Here is a 16,281-nt window from a genome sequence, read left to right as displayed (position 1 = left end):
ATTTGATTTGCGTGAAGCCAAATCCAAACTGGCCTCCCTTGGGGGATGGTTTTTCTGTGCCAGGACTACCCACAGTTGAACTCAGTGCAACATTGATTGGCAAATGATTTTATGATTTTCTTATCAAGGGAGGCCAAATGCTTGCTGGCATCAATATATCAAATCATACTGTCATACTCTTTTTGTATGGGCTACACATACTGAGATAGAGGGGCGGTGTTTCACTCTCTTGGATGATTTTGCCAGTGAGAGAGATTCAGCAAATTTAAGGAAAATTATGAAAACACAAAGAGAAGGAAAAAAAATAATAGTCAAATATTTGGGGAAGCTTGGCTTCCCTTGGTATCCATGAATACACACCACTGCTGTTTGTATTCATGGATTAAGTTTTCCAGAAGTTGAAAAAGTATCCAGTACATCTGCTATGGCAGTCATTCCAAAGCTGGAGAAGTTCTCTTCCTTGACGACCCTGCATTTGTTAAGAGTAACAATGGACCACCTTTCAATTCCCAGGGTTTTTCCTCTTTCCCTACCTACCTGGGATTCAATCACTGAATAATAACACCACATTGGCCACAGGCCAATGCAGAAGTGGAACGATTCATGCAGACTCTGAAAAAAACCCTTTGCATTGCTACGCTGCAACACAAAGACATTCAGCAAGAGCAAAGACATTCTGTAAGAGCCGACAGAGCGACACAACCCTCCTCCACTGGAAAACCTCCTGTTACAGTCATGTTCAATCAACAAATTCAGCCTTCTTTCTATGGACCCTAACAAGCTGAGAGCCACAGACAGACACACAGGTAAAGCTAAAAATGAAAGAGCATCATGAAAGATGCTTCTGTCATGCCTCGCCACTTGACATTGGAGTCTTCGTGCTCTTCAGACAGCTGCGACCAGCCAACAAATTCCAGTCACCTTTCCATCCAGACCCACACCAAGTCACTGCAATCAAAGGAACCATGATCACAGCACAACGTGGACAGCAAATGGTGACAAGGAACATCTTCCACTTTAAGCAAGTCTCCCAACCACTCACTCAACCTGGTCCATCCTCTGCTGACCAGAGTAGCACCTTACCGAGTCGGACTGAACCCATAGCTGGTCTAATTAGCCCCACCAGCCCCACCTTGGCCGCCACCATCCCAAAGGTCCAATGCTACCCGCGACATGCTATTGGTCTCGTGTGGTTCAGTTGGTTGAGCATGGCACTTGCTACGCCAGGGTGGTGGGGTCCCCACGGGGGACCAATGCGAGAAAATATGATAATGTATGCTCTCGATAAGATCATCTGTTGAACGACTGAATTGTAATGCTGTGCTAATCACCTGCTGGACTTAATGCTGAACAACAAAAAAACGAAATGTTTATACCTTGCAACTGTTACTGCTGTTTAACAAATGTTGTATTCTAATTGTTTTGTTTAGGAGGGATAAAGAGATGTGTTCAGGTTAAATGGGGAAAGAGAGCAAGAGAGAGAGAGAGCATTTGTTTGTAATTTATGTTCATGAGTGGGTGCGTGCGTGCCCCTGCCTGAACCTTCTGTTTTGGAGCAGGCTGGCCTACTACAGGGTGTGATTTTACAGTCAGCGTGTTTAAACCACTAGTGACTTTGGGTGTTTCTGTCAAGTGGACTGGAGCTGTATACCGGGGAGCAGTTTTTTTGTCAAAGATCCTTGTTTATCTGAGGTTGCTGTCTCTCACTCCTTCTCGGATTGGGGCGCGCGCACACACACACACACACACACACACACACACACACACACACAGTTTTTAACACTGGGTGTCTGCTCTCTGGAAGAGGAGAGAGGACGAATGAGAATAAAAACAAGGCTTGCGTAATAGGGTGGAGACCGATATTGAAAATGGCTGGCAGTGTACATTGAGAACACTCACACACAGCAACATCAACAGCTCCACCCAGTGTGTGAGAAGAGATCAGTAGAATCGGGGTCAGCTTTGGGTGGGGCAGACAGAGTCACTGTAGTGATACAGCCAAAACATGAGGCACACAGAGCATTGCATTGTGTGTGTGTGTGTGTGTGTGTGTGTGTGTGTGTGTGTGTGTGTGTGTGTGTGTGTGTGTGTGTGTGTGTGTGTGTGTGTGTGTGTGTGTTATGCGTGATACAGACAGAACACAGAACTGTAATGTAGAGTCATTGGGTTTGGTAGTACTTATGCAATAGTATCTAAACAAACTGTTTTTCTGATTTGAAAAGCAATGAGGAGCAAGCCAAAGTACTGTACGATCCTTTCACTTCAGTCACTCTATCCTATAGTGGAATCTACACCCATGTACAGTTAAAGTCAGAAGTTTGCGTACACCTTAGCCAAATACATTTAAATGCGTTTTTCACAATTCTTGACATTTAATCCTAGTAAAAATTCCCTGTTTTAGGTCATCCCCACTTTATTATAAGAATGTGAAACGTCAGAATAATAGTAGAGAGAATACGAGAGGACATTTCTCCAAAAAGTACAATCTTTGTCTCCATGTGCAGTTCCAAACCGTAGTCTGGCTTTTTTTACAGCGGTTTTGGAGCAGTGACCTCTTCCTTGCCGAGCGGCCTTTCAGGTTATGTTGATATCGGACTCGTTTTACTGTGGATATAGATACTTTTGTACCTTTTTCCTCCAGCATCTTCACAAGGTCCTTTTCGGTTGTTCTGGGATTGATTTGCACTTTTCACAACAAAGTACGTTCATCTCTCGGAGAGACAGAATGATTCTCCTTCCTGAGCAGTATGACAGATGCGTGGTCCCATGGTCTTTATACTTGCGTACTATTGTTTGTACAGATTAACCTGGTACCTTCAGGTGTTTGGAAATTGCTCCTAGGTATGAACCAGACTTGTGGAGGTCTACAATTTTTGTTGATTTTCCCATAATTTCAAGCAAGGCACTGAGTTTGAAGGTAGGCCTTGAAATACATCCACAGGTACACCTCCAATTGACTCAAATGTTGTCAATTAGCCTATCAGAGGCTTCTAAAGTCATGACATAATTTTCTGGAATTTTCCAAGGTGTTTAAAGGCATAGTCAACTTAGTGTATGTAAACTTCTGATCCACTGGAATTGTGATACAGTGAAATAATCTGTCTGAAAACAATTTTTGGAAAAATGACTTGTGTCATGCACAAAGTAGATGTCCTAACCGACTTTCCAAAACTATAGTTTTTTCACAAGAAATTTGTGGAGTGGTTGATAAACTAGTTTTAATGACTCCAACCTAAGTGTATGTAAACTTCCGACTTCCACTGTAATTCTTTGTTGGATTACACAACCCGCCCCCTTAATAGGCACATTATTGTTCTTCTTTTTTCATGGAGAGTCACACTCCTTTTGTCTTTTTTATGCACTGCTGACAGACAGATTAAAAACAGTGGGGGATAGATAAGGAAGATACACAGCGCAACTGTAGATTGAACACCAGTCTCCTGCAGGGGTCACACATGTGCATAGAACCTGGAGTGTTACCACTGGACAACAGCTCCACACTTTTGTGCTTCTTTGTAGAATGTGACATTTATTCTTTATGTATCAATACTGTGTTGCAGACACATAAGCATCCCTAAGTGTCGCTGTATTAGGTGAAATGTGGTTAATTCATTATTAGTCTTACTTAATCTTATTTGTAAACTTGTTGGTTTACAAGGTTTGGTTAGGCTCTTCAAGTTCGTAGATGGATGGGCTCAGGAAGTCATCTTCATAATTTCTCTTTGGGATCTATTCCTCTATCTGTACTACACTATCTTGAAGGGTAGGATCAGGAGAATGATGGGAGAACTGCTGTCCTCTCTCTCTTGCACGCATTCACACACAGGTTGGCCATTCTCTTTCAGAGAGATGGGCGTGTCCCCTTTCACTGTCTCCAGCAGGAGGTTGCCATGGAAACAACGCTTGACTGGAAACAAAAGCGAAACCTGCTGGGGCTCTGCCCACCTCTCCACCATGCACTCCTCTTTTGTGTCCCCTTCCCTTGCTCAAAATACACATTTTCAAACTAACGTCTCTACTAATCACCCTGTGTAATTAGGGGGCTTGCTGAAAATGTAGATTATCAGTGTTGGGGGGAAGGAAGACCCTATAAAGGAAACCCAGAGACAGAGTTGTAGTTTTAGTATTGGCTGTGTTTTCTTCCTGCTGTAATAGTCAGACCTGGGTTCAAATAGTGACTGAAATCTTAAAAATACTTTGAGTGTTTGCTTGAGTCTGTCTGGAGTTTCAATGGGAGTGCCAGATGGGTGTGGTTTGGCACTTTTGGAGACTATGTCATTGATTTAATTGTGCCAAGCAAGCTCAATCAATTACAGTTAAAGGGATACTGGGACATTTTTTGATCTTGGTCATTTTTCAACTTGCCCAGCGTCAGATATTCTAGTTTCATATATACTTGTAAACATTATATTATAGTAATGTTAGGCACGGCGATAGGTACATACACACACACATGCGGCATTTGCATCCCTTGCCTTTGCAACCATGAAAAACACTTTAACTTGACAAATAGCTACACATCATACAGGCATGTTTTCATTTATATTTAACTGTTTATCACTGATAAAGCATAAAGCAAGTTCTTTATACAGCAAAACTTTAGTTGAATGCATTGCTTAAAGTGGTTAGGGCAGCATTTCCCAAACTCTTCTTTGGGACCACAAGGGCTGCACGTTTTGGTTCTACCACTACACCAGTGGCCATTGGTGCCGTTTAAGATGAGGGAAGATAGCACATTTTTTTATGAGCATGGCCTTATTTCTATTACAACATATTGGATGACTGTCATTCATATCCCATTCACACAGCTCAATGTAGCATAGTTAGGTTTAGGCTACGACATGATAATCAAATTTTCCCTATACCCATCATGAGGTAGCTAGAACCTAGCCTATGAATTGAGTAATCAAAGTGACAGACATTGACATATTCAAAACGGCCTTACACATTCTTGCCAGCATCTTTATTTATTTAGTTTTAATTTTAGTTGTAGCTGATCTAGGGTGTAATCATTAGTTACAAACGGGAATTTCTACTGATCAAATTCAGGTATGTTTATCCTCGTTCTGTTTAGTTTGTTTCCATTTAATATTTTTTTTAAACAGAATCATTGGAATAAATACATCCCTGATAACATGCAAACACAGTTCCCTTTTCATAACAGCCACGTTACATACAGCATGATCCCTTTGATCTTTGTATAATTTATTCTCGCATCTAAACGCTCTCCTCCTCTCAACTTATCCCAGCTGTCTGTGACTGGCTGAAAAAAAACTTTCCAAGCCAAGCCTTCATCATAACCGCTACACAGAGCCTACACCATTGTCACCATATTATAACGTCATTGTCAACATAGCTACTAGAACTACCATGTTAGTAAACCCGCTACAATCATGCAGTACAGTCAAAGGAGTTAGCAAGTAAACAGTTGAAGTCAGAAGTTTACATACATCTTCACCAAATACATTCAAACTCAGTTGCTCACAATTCCTGTGAGAGTAAAACATCCCTGTTTTAGGTCCTTTAGGATCACCACTTTATTATAAAAATGTGAAATGTCAGAATAATATTAGAGAGAATTATTTCTTTCAGCTTTTATTTCTTTCATCACATTCCCAGTGGGTAAGAAGTTTACATACACTCAGTTATTATTTGGTAGCATTGCCTTTAAATTGTTTAACTTGAGTCAAACATTTTGGGTTGCCTTCCACAAGCTTCCCACAATAAGTTGGGTGAGTTTTGGCCCATTCCTCCTGACCGAGCTGGTGTAGCTGAGTCAGGTTTCTAGGCCTCCTTGCTCGCACACACTTTTTCAGTTCTGCCCACACATTTTCTACAGGGTTGATGTCAGGGCTTTGTGATGGCCACTCCAATACCTTGACTTTCTTGTCCTAAGCAATTTTGCCACAACTTTGGAAGTATGCTCAGGGTCATTGTCCATTTGGAAGACCATTTGCAACCAAGCTTTAACTTTCTGACTGATATCTTGAGATGTTGCTTCAATATATCCACATATTTTTCCATCCTCATGATGCCATCTATTTTGTGAAGTGCACTAGTCCTTCCTGCAGCAAAGTACCCCCCACAACATGATGCTGCCACCCCCGTGCTTCACCGTTGGGAAGGTGTTCTTCGGCTTGCAAGCCTCCCCCTTTTTCCTACAAACATAATGATGGTCATTATGGCCAAACAGTTCTATTTTTGTTTCATCAGACCAGAGGATATTTCTCCAAATAGTAAGATTTTTGTCCCCATGTGCAGTTGCAAACCGTAGTCTGGCTTTTTAATGGGGGTTTTGGAGCTATGTCTTCTTCCTTTCTGAGCAGACTTTCAGGTTATGCCGATATAGGACTTGTTTTACTGTGGATATAGATACTTTTGTACCTTTTTCCTCCAGCATCTTCACAAGGTCCTTTGCTGTTGTTCTGGGATTGATTTGCACTTTTCGCACCAAAGTACGTTCATCTCCAGGAGACAGAATGATTCTCCTTCCTGAGCGGCATGACGACTGTGTGATCCCATTGTGTTTATACTTGTGTACTATTGTTTGTACAGATGAACGTGGTACCTTCAGGAGTTTGTAAATGTCTCCCAAGGATGAACCAGACTTGTGGAGGTCTACAAAACATTTTCTGAGGTCTTGGCTGATTTCTTTTGATATTCCCATAATTTCAAGCAAAGAGACACGGAGTTTGAAGGTAGGCCTTGAAATACATCCACAGGTACACCTCCAATTGACTCAAATTATGTCAATTAGCATATCAGAAGCTCTAAAGCCATGACATAATTTTCTGGAACTTTCCAAGCTGTTTAATGATATAGTCAACTTAGTGTATGTAAACTTCTGACCCACTGGAATTGTGATACAGTGAATTAATATGTGACATAATCCACATGTAAACAATTGTTGGAAAAATGACTTGTGTCAAAACTATAGTTTGTTAAAACCTCTCTAAGGTAGCGTCCCACCTAGCCAACATCCAGTGAGATTGCAGAGCGCCAAATTCAAATACAGAAATACTCATTATAAAAATTCCGAAAAGTTATAACTATTTTACATTGGTTTAAAGATTAACTTCTTGTGAATCCAACCACGGTGTCAGATTTAAAAAATGCTTTAATTATTTGAGAACACAGCCCAGCAGACAAATCATTACAAACAATAACCAGCCAAGTAGAAGAGTTACACAAAATAGAGAGAAATAGAGAGAAAATTAATCACTTACCTTTGATGATCTTCGTCTCTCTTTATATCCGAAAACCTCCATTTTGTTTGCGCATTTTCTTCAGGAATCCACAGGCTCAAACGCAGTCACAACAGACAGACAAGCAAAATCCAAATTGTATCCGTAAAGTTCATAAAACATGTCAAACGATGTTTATATTCATTCCTCAGGTTGTTTTTAGCCTAAATAATCGATAATATTTCAACTTGACAATAACGATGTCAATATAAAAGGTAAACAAGAAAGGCACTCTCTCTGGTTGCGCGAATGAAAAAGCTCTGTGACATGGCAGGATCCACTCATTCAGACTGCTCTTACTCCCTCATTTTTCAGAATACAAGCCTGAAACAATTTCTAAAGACTGTTGACATCTAGTGGAAGGAAAAATAAATTCCTACTTCCTGAATGTATCTTTCTCAGGTTTTCGCCTGCCAAAATAGTTATTTTATACTCACAGACATTATTAGAACTGTTTTGGAAACTTTAATGTTTTCTATCCAAATCTACTAATTATATGTATATCCTATCTTCTGGGCCTGAGTAGAAGGCAGTTTAATTTGGGCATGCTTTTCATCCAAAATTCAAAATACTGCCCCCTACCCTAGAGAAGTTAACACGAAATTTGTGGAGTGGTTGAAAAACAAGTTTTAATGACTCCAAACTAAGTGTATGTAAACTTCTGACTTCAACTATAGTTGTATCTATCTAAAAGGATGTTTCACTGAGGAGATTGGTCCTCCCCTTCTTCCCCTGAGGAAGGGGAGGCTCCCCTGAGGAGCCTCCATTGTACTACACAGCTTTAAATTTAAATTATTAAAATGTAAATGATCAAAGCTTAATGTTTAGTTTATTATTTAAATCAGTTGTGTTGTGCTAGGGCAAAAACCAAAACGAGCCCCGCTTGTGGTCCAGAGGACCGAGTTTGGGAAACCCTGGCTTTCGGTAAGCAAATGTTCTTGTTCCAGTAGTGATTAATAGAGTTGTAGTGACATGTTTTGGGATTTAAAGCTAGAAACCACTCAAATTCATATATATATATATGTTTTAGAACCTACTCATTCAAGGGTTTTTCTTTATTTTTACAAATTTCTACATTGTAGAATAATAGTGAAGACATCACAACTATGAAATAACACAACACAAAAAAGTGTTAACCTGTTTGGAAAAGGGGGCACTTTTTTCACCCCTGGATGAAAAGCGTGCCCCAAGTAAACTGCCTATTATTCTGCCCGGAAGCTAAGATATGCATACAATTGGTAGTATTGGATAGAAAACACAAGCAATATTGCAAAACACAGTTTAGCCTTTTGTTAATCCACCCGTCATCTCAGATTTTGAATGTACGCTTTACAGCGAAAGCAATCAAGTGTAAGTCTATCAATAGCCTAGCTTAGCATTATGTACACTTAGCATCAGGAAGCTTGGTAACAAAAATCAGAAAAGCAATCAAATCAACCGTTTACCTTTGATGTTTTCACTCACGAGACTCCCAGTTACACAACAAATGTTCCTTTTGTTCCATAAAGATTATTTTTTATACCCAAAATACCTCCGTTTGTTTGTTGCATTATGTTCAGAAATCCACAGGAAAGAGCGGTCACGACAACGCAGACGGAAATTCCAAATAGTCTCCATAATGTCCACAGAAACATGTCAAATGTTTTTTTAGCATTCCTCAAGGAGTTTTTAAAATATATATTCGATAATATATCAACCGAGTGTGTAGGTTTTTCAATAACAGCGGGAGGAACAACGGCCGCTTTACTCTGTAGCGCAAAAACTCACTCTGAGAGCCCCCACCATCCACTTACGCAATGTGATCTTTCACGCTCATTTTTCAAAATAAAAGCCTGAAACTATGTCTAAAGACTGTTGACACCTTAGGGAAGCCACAGAAAAAGGAATCTGGTTGATTTCCCTTTAAATGGAGGATAGGCATGCATAGGAACAGAAGGGTTTCAAAATAAGAGGCACTTCCTGATTGGATTTTCCTCCGGGAAAGAGGCAATATCAGTTCTGTTATACTCACAGACAATATATTGACAGTTTTGGAAACTTTAGAGTGTTTTCTATCTTAATCTGTCAATTATATCCATATTCTAGCATCTGGTCCTGAGAAATAGGCCGTTTACTTTGGTAAAGTTATTTTTCCAAACATAAAAATAGTGCCCCCTATATTCAAGAGGTTAAAATAATGTCTGTGAGTATAACAGAACTGCAGGCGAAACCCCGAGCACAATCCATCCAGGGAAACAAATGTTTTAGGTCATTGTGTATTCCAATGCTTTTCTATGGGAAACCTGATTTATAAGGGCCCAGATGGCAGTTCCTATGGCTTCCACTAGATGTCAACAGTTTTTAGAAATTGTTCGATGTTTTTCTTTTGAGAAATTAAGAAGTAGTCCTATTCATTCCATGTGTCACTCAGAAGGTCTCTAGTCTTTTGGTGCGTGTGAACAATAGCGTGCGCCGTGTTTTCTTCGATATTGGAAACTCTTTATTCCGTCTTAAATTTTATTGATTATTTACATTTTAGGGTACCTGAGGTTGGATTAAAAACATTGTTTGAAATGTTTGGACCAAGTTTACAGGGTTCTTATTATATACTTTGTAGTCATGTTGGGCGAGTTGGAACGGTGTATTTCTGAATCAAACATGCCAAACAAATAGACATTTTGGGAATATAAAGAAGGAATTTATCGAACAAAACAACCATTCATTGTGTCACAGACATTTGGGATTGCAAAAAGGTGAAAATCTTCTAAGGTAAGGCATTTATTATATCGTTATTTCTGACTTTTGTGTCGCACCTGCCTGGTTGAAAAATGATTTTCATGTTTTTGTATGCAGAGCGATGTCCTCAGATAATCGCATGGTGGGCTTTCACCGTAAAGCCTTTTTGAAATCTGTCACAGCGGCTGGATTAACAAGAAGTTAAGCTTTATTTTGAGGTATTACACTTATATTTTCGTGAATGTTGAATATTTATATTTCTGTAGTTTGAATTTGGCGCTTGGTTAATTTCATCGGATGTTGTCAAATCTATCCCGCTAACGGGATAGGCACTTTAATGGATCCCTAAGAGTTTTTTGAAACACTATCATTTATAAATGTTTCAAGAGCATAGCATAACTGTTTTACCCTATCATAACCCAAATTATAATGTTGCATTACTCCATTGTTTATGACCGGAACAAAAAGTATGTATAGCTTCAAAATATGTTCAAAAGCTGTCAACAACCTTGTCCATTTTCCATCTGATTAGGCTTATGTGTTAGCCTCGGTCATATGTAGGGTTAAGGAGCGGTTTTGAGGACACAAATTATACATAGTGCTGGACTAGAAATAATTTTGGCTGGAGATTTTCCATTGACCTTGCTTTTTAGTCCAGGACTAGGATTAATCCATGTCCGGAGAAACCTGAACATAATGTTTGAGTGAAATGGGATGATGTCTTACATGAAAAACACGTTTACATGACCAAGTACATTAATGGGGTAAACCTACTCTGAGTATGTATTAGGCTGTTTGAGAGAAGGTTTGAATCCTAATTAATCCAGCCAATGTAAGTATATCTGTTGTTGATCAATAAAGCTACAAGTTTTCTAGCAATAGTCAAGCTGCTTATGCTGAAGTGCCTTTAGTACATATGTCAAAATAGCTTTTGAATTTCGATACAAAACATTGTGCAGTAATGTAATTCTTCACTGGATCAGTCTGAAACTTTGCACACACACTGCTGCCATCTGTTGGCCAGAAAATAGAAAAAGCATGTATTATCTTTTCCCAGATCTAACGTGTAATATTCTCCATCATTAATTTCACATTTCCAAAAACTTCAAAGCTTTGACTTTACGATAGTATCAAGCATATGCATATCCTTGCTTTGGGTTCTGACCTACAGGCAGTTAGATTTGGGTGTCATTTTAGGTGAAAATATAAAAAAAGGGTACGATCCTTAATTAAAACATCGTTTTTTTGTATCAATAGAGTACAAAGTGCTATACACTCCGCTTTGGAATAATTAGAATGTCTAGTTCCCTGCTTTTGAGAGGAGCTGGCTATTGTAGCTGGAGACTTCCAGAAATTGCGATACACATATGCTAACTTCAATTATCTCCAAACTGCACACCAAGACATAACATTTTTATCCATGAGTTAATCTGACTTTGGGTAAGTAGAAAAACTATTGCAGTATTCTGTTAAAGTATTTGAAATGGTTTGACAAATATTTTTTCCCAGTTCTGTTTCCTCCCTCCAGACCTGTGTTATTAGAGACCATTATGGCCACTGTCTGATCTGCTCTGAGAGCTGCTGAGCTAGTATATGGAGTAGAGAGAGTAGCATCAAGATACAGCGCATTTGGAAAGTATTCAGACCTCTTTACTTTTTCCACATTTTGTCACTGGACAAAATGTAAATTCCTTATTCATGTAAGTATTCAGAACTTTTGCAATGAGACTTGAAATTGAACTCAGTTGCATCCTGTTTCCATTGATCATCCTTTAGATGTTTTTACAACATGATTGGAGTCCACCTGTGGTAAATTCAATTGATTGGACATGATTTGGAAAGGCACACACCTGTCTATATAAGGTTCCACAGTTGACAGTGCATGTCAGAGCAAAAGCCAAGCCATGACATGAAGTCAAAGGAATTGTTTGTAGAGCTCCGAGACAGGAGATCTGGGGAAGGCCAACCATCATGTCTGGAGGAAAGCTGACACCATCCCTAATGTGAAGGATGGTTGTGGCAGCATCATGCTGTGGGGATGTTTTTCAGCTGCAGGGACTGGGAGACTAGTCAGGATCGAGGGAAAGATGAACACAGCAAAGTACAGAGAGATCCTTGATGAAAACCTGCTCCAGAGCGCTCAGGATCTCAGACTGGGGAGAAGGTTCATCTTCCAACAGGACAATGACCCTAAGCACACAGCCAAGACAACGCAGGAGTGGCTTCGCGACAATTCTCTGAATGTCTTTGAGTGGCCCAGCCAGAGCCCTGAGAGACCCGTTGCTGTGCAGCAACGCTCCCCATCAAACCTGAGAGAGCTTGAGAGGATCTGCAGAGAAGAATGGGAGAAAGTACCCAAATACAGGTTTGCCATGCTTTAGGTATCATTCCCAAGAAGACTTGAGGCTGTAATTGCTGTCAAGGGTGCTTCAACAAAGTCCTGAGTAAAGCATCTGAATACTTAGTGTATATAAAGCTCATCCCACATGGACTGTGGGCTTGTACCGTAGACACACCATAGAGATAGATGGAGGACTCAACTTGGATGTAACCTGTAATAGCACGGAAATTGTTATTGAGGGCTTCCACCATTTTAAAGTCAACTGGGTATAATTCCTATGGGTTGGGACAGAAAGGAAGAGGTGAAGTGAGAGGACTTACTCCAGCCAAAATCTGTCTGCGAGAGAGAAGCCCTTTTTTGCATGGAGGTCTATGAGACAGTATGGAATTACACAAGGCTTATTTGATTGAATGTAAGTTTAGTAATATTTAGGGCTGTTAAAAATGTACTTATATAAGTGGATGCACGTGGCATTCCGGCAACTTCGAGAAAAACAACTTTGTTTGCCTGTTATGCACACACTCCTTCTCACTTGCCTTCATTCATTGAGGACATGTATTTCCATTGTTAGAACAGCAGCCAGCCTGCAGAAACATTGGTGGGAAAACAGCTCCTTTCCTGCAATTTTACACATTTTGCCATGGGGCAAAGAGAAAGTATTGCCATTTTAAAGCAGATTTCCTGAAAACCTACACATTTTGCCATGGGGCAAAGAGAAAAATATGCAATTTGATAGCTCATCTCATGCGATCCTACACATCTTGCCATGAGGCTAAAAGAAAACTTCAGATTTTTAAAGCTAATTTAAGCTAAAATATAGATGTGTGATAATGCCACTGGATTATAAACAGTCTTGTTAGCTAAATGAAATAGGCAATGGCATGGTGCATATAGCCATAGAAGCACAGTGACATATGCCTCAATGCAGTCATATTCGTGACATATTGTGGGTGTGGCTTTCAGTTAGTTATTTTTGGCACCCATCTCATGAGACTGAATGTCATTCCAGTTTATCTGTTATGTTATATTTGTAGTGACGGGCACCTCGGCTCTTTTACATTTAGCCAGCTTTTTTGGCTACCAATCGTCTCTTTAAAAAATATATGTTTTGTGTTTTTTCAAGTCAAACATTTTGCAATATTTTGTCTATGATTGGTGTTAAAACAATTCTAATTAAATTATTAAATCGTACTCTATCTTAACCACAATGTATTTAAAAATGCATTGGTTTATGAAAAAGAATGCTATTAAACATTTGCATTTAAAGTATAACTTTTTAATGTATATTAACAAAGTGCATAAATCTAACCATTCAAAACGAATACAGTCTGAACAGCATAATAGAATATTGCACCATAAAGAAAAAATAAATATCAATGTGCAAAACTGCAGCATCCCACTTAAAACATTAAACTGGCCCTTCTTTTCTCTCTTCTTTATTGCCATGTTATAACCAGCAGTACACAGCAATGCTGACCATATTTTTATTTTATGAAACATTTGCATTCAGAAATGCAAGCTGCCTCATGAGGTGGTGATGCAGTTTCTTCTCTCAGTAATTATTTGTCCCGTTTTCGAGAAGACCCTCAGAGGGAACGGATGTGGCCACTGCAGTCTCCCTGTCATGGCTTTGTCTACCCACGGCTTCCTAGAGTCCTTGTTCTTCCACCAGCTCAGAGGATCTGCAGATCTTTCAGAATGAATGTGTGTGCGCTTGAGCATTTAGGCCTATATTATTTTATTTATTTTTTCGTTCTTTGAATTAGTTAATGATATTTATTTAAATCTTTTGATTATTCATATCGTCTTTTTTAAATAGATTCGGCTCTTCTGATATGCGAGCCGGCTCCCAACGTTCACCTACAAGAGCCGGCTCTTAGAGCATCACTATATATTTAATCAAATCTGACTAACCCAGTCCACTGCTTGCTATGAATTCTATTCAATGGTGTTTGCATGTTTAGGTAAAAAGACATAATGTCTGTTCAGAACACTGACAAGTAATACAAATGTAGATTCATGATTGTTCGAGGTCTTCTTTTTCAAATTGGGTGCTATGCTTTGTAAATGGCTTGAACACCGCCATCTAGCGGCCACAATAACTGAGTGACACATTTGGTTCAGGACTCCAGCACTGCAGGTGGCTGGAAATAACCATCATAAGCTTTAACCTTTTTTTAAACTCAAAAGAAGAAGGAAATGGACTACTTTAAAATGGAGAATAGCACTGTCAATGCTGTCACAGACACCATCATATCACAGATACAATGATGAGACCTCTTTCCATCTCTATAATATGCACACATATCACAGGAGGTTGATGGCACCTTAATTGGGGAAGATGGGCGTATGGTAATAACAGGAGCGGTAAGGTATCAACAACATAAATCAATGACACTGGGCCAATTGTGTGCTGTCCTATGGGACTCCTGATCACGGCTAGTTGTGATACAGTCCAGGATCAAACCAGGGTCTGTGGTGACGTCTCTAGTACTGAGATGCAGTGCCTTTGACTACTGCGCCACTCAGGAGCCCTGTTTGATGCCATTCCATTCGCTCAGTTCCAGCAATTATTATGAGCCGTCCACCCCTGAGCAGCCTCCACTGACACACACACACACACACACACACACACACGACGGGTATCATTATCAAGACATGCCCCACCCACCGCTCAGAGAAAACAACAATGCCAAAATACACTGCACCACCCAGCTTCTTATCTACAGGGCGAGGGCGATAGTGGCTGATTATGTGTGTGTGTGTGTCTGCACATGTGTGTTTGTGGGTGTCTCTGGGGTGGGCCCATCCTCACTGTAGACCGAACAAGAACTTCCTGTCAGGAGCTGTCAAACAGACAACTGGCCTGAGGGCAAGACAGCCTGTAGCATGGCATGAGCAGTGTCGCTTGAGTTGAATGAAGTCCATAAATATGTAATTCTTTGCAATTCATATCTATAGGCTACATTGAGGTTTTTCTTTCATTATTTGTATCTGCCGTTAGTGCGTAGCCTAAGCTTTAGGGCCTGATCCTCTGAGGCAAAAAGGACAATGTCGGAGTTGAATTCAAAAATAAAAAAAGTTGTCAAATGGAGAGTTGAAAATAAATAGAAGGGCCAGAACAGTAGTCTAGTAACTGGAAAAGGATGAGGATGTTATGTGTGATGACTATGAAGCACTATACAATTTCCACATTCACAAGACAGGGACTTCAAAATGTCACTTCATGGGAACTGTACTGTTCAGATGGGTTACATGGAATACTAGCCTAACTGAACTCTGGGCACTAACTGTTGTTCTATAACCTTTCACATAGCCTGATATAATACTAACTCCTGCAGAATTACGCATTTCTTGCAGTAAAATAATACACCACATTTTGACTCGGGAACAGGACTGAAGAAATAGGATATATTTATTTGAGCATCTTGAGAGAATGAATGTGTGGTTAGGGACCGTCTATAAAAAGTGCCATCTTTATCAAAATCATGAAAGCTGATTTGATTTATGACATGTGTTTATTTTGTTTCTTGGTCACAGATACCTTAAAAAAAGTAGGGGTGTGGATCAGAAAACCAGTCAGTATCTGGTTTTACCACCATTTGCCTCATGCAGCACGACACATCTCCATTGCATAGTGTTGATCAGGCTGTTGATTGTGTCCTGAGGAATGTTGTCCCACTCTGCTTCAATGGCTGTGCGAATTTGCTGGATATTGGCGGGAACTGGAGCAAGCTGTCGTACATGTCGATCCAGGGCACCCCAAACATGCTCAATGTCAGCTTCCAGGAATTGTGTACAGATCCTTGCGACATGGGGCCATTCATTATCATGCCGAATATATTAGGTGAGGGCAGAGGATGAATGGCACAGCAATGGGCCTCATGATCTCATCACGGTATCTCTGCATTCAAATTGCTATCGATAAAATGTAATTGTGTTCATTGTCTGTAGCTTATGTCTGCCCATTCCCAAACCTCA

At 39.9% G+C, this 16,281-nt stretch overlaps 1 protein-coding gene across 1 annotated transcript in view; it reads left to right on the top strand.

Moving 5' to 3' along the window:
- LOC110519945 (Krueppel-like factor 12) overlaps positions 1 to 16,281 on the top strand; it is a 137,502-nt gene that overhangs the window by 89,872 nt on the left and 31,349 nt on the right. The gene's annotated exons all lie outside the window — the stretch shown is intronic.

Source organism: Oncorhynchus mykiss, chromosome 3, assembly GCF_057628025.1.
Source record: "Oncorhynchus mykiss isolate SJ-2025 chromosome 3, ASM5762802v1, whole genome shotgun sequence".
In the NCBI taxonomy this organism is placed as follows: domain Eukaryota; kingdom Metazoa; phylum Chordata; class Actinopteri; order Salmoniformes; family Salmonidae; genus Oncorhynchus; species Oncorhynchus mykiss.
This window is presented reverse-complemented; position numbering and strand designations above follow the sequence as displayed.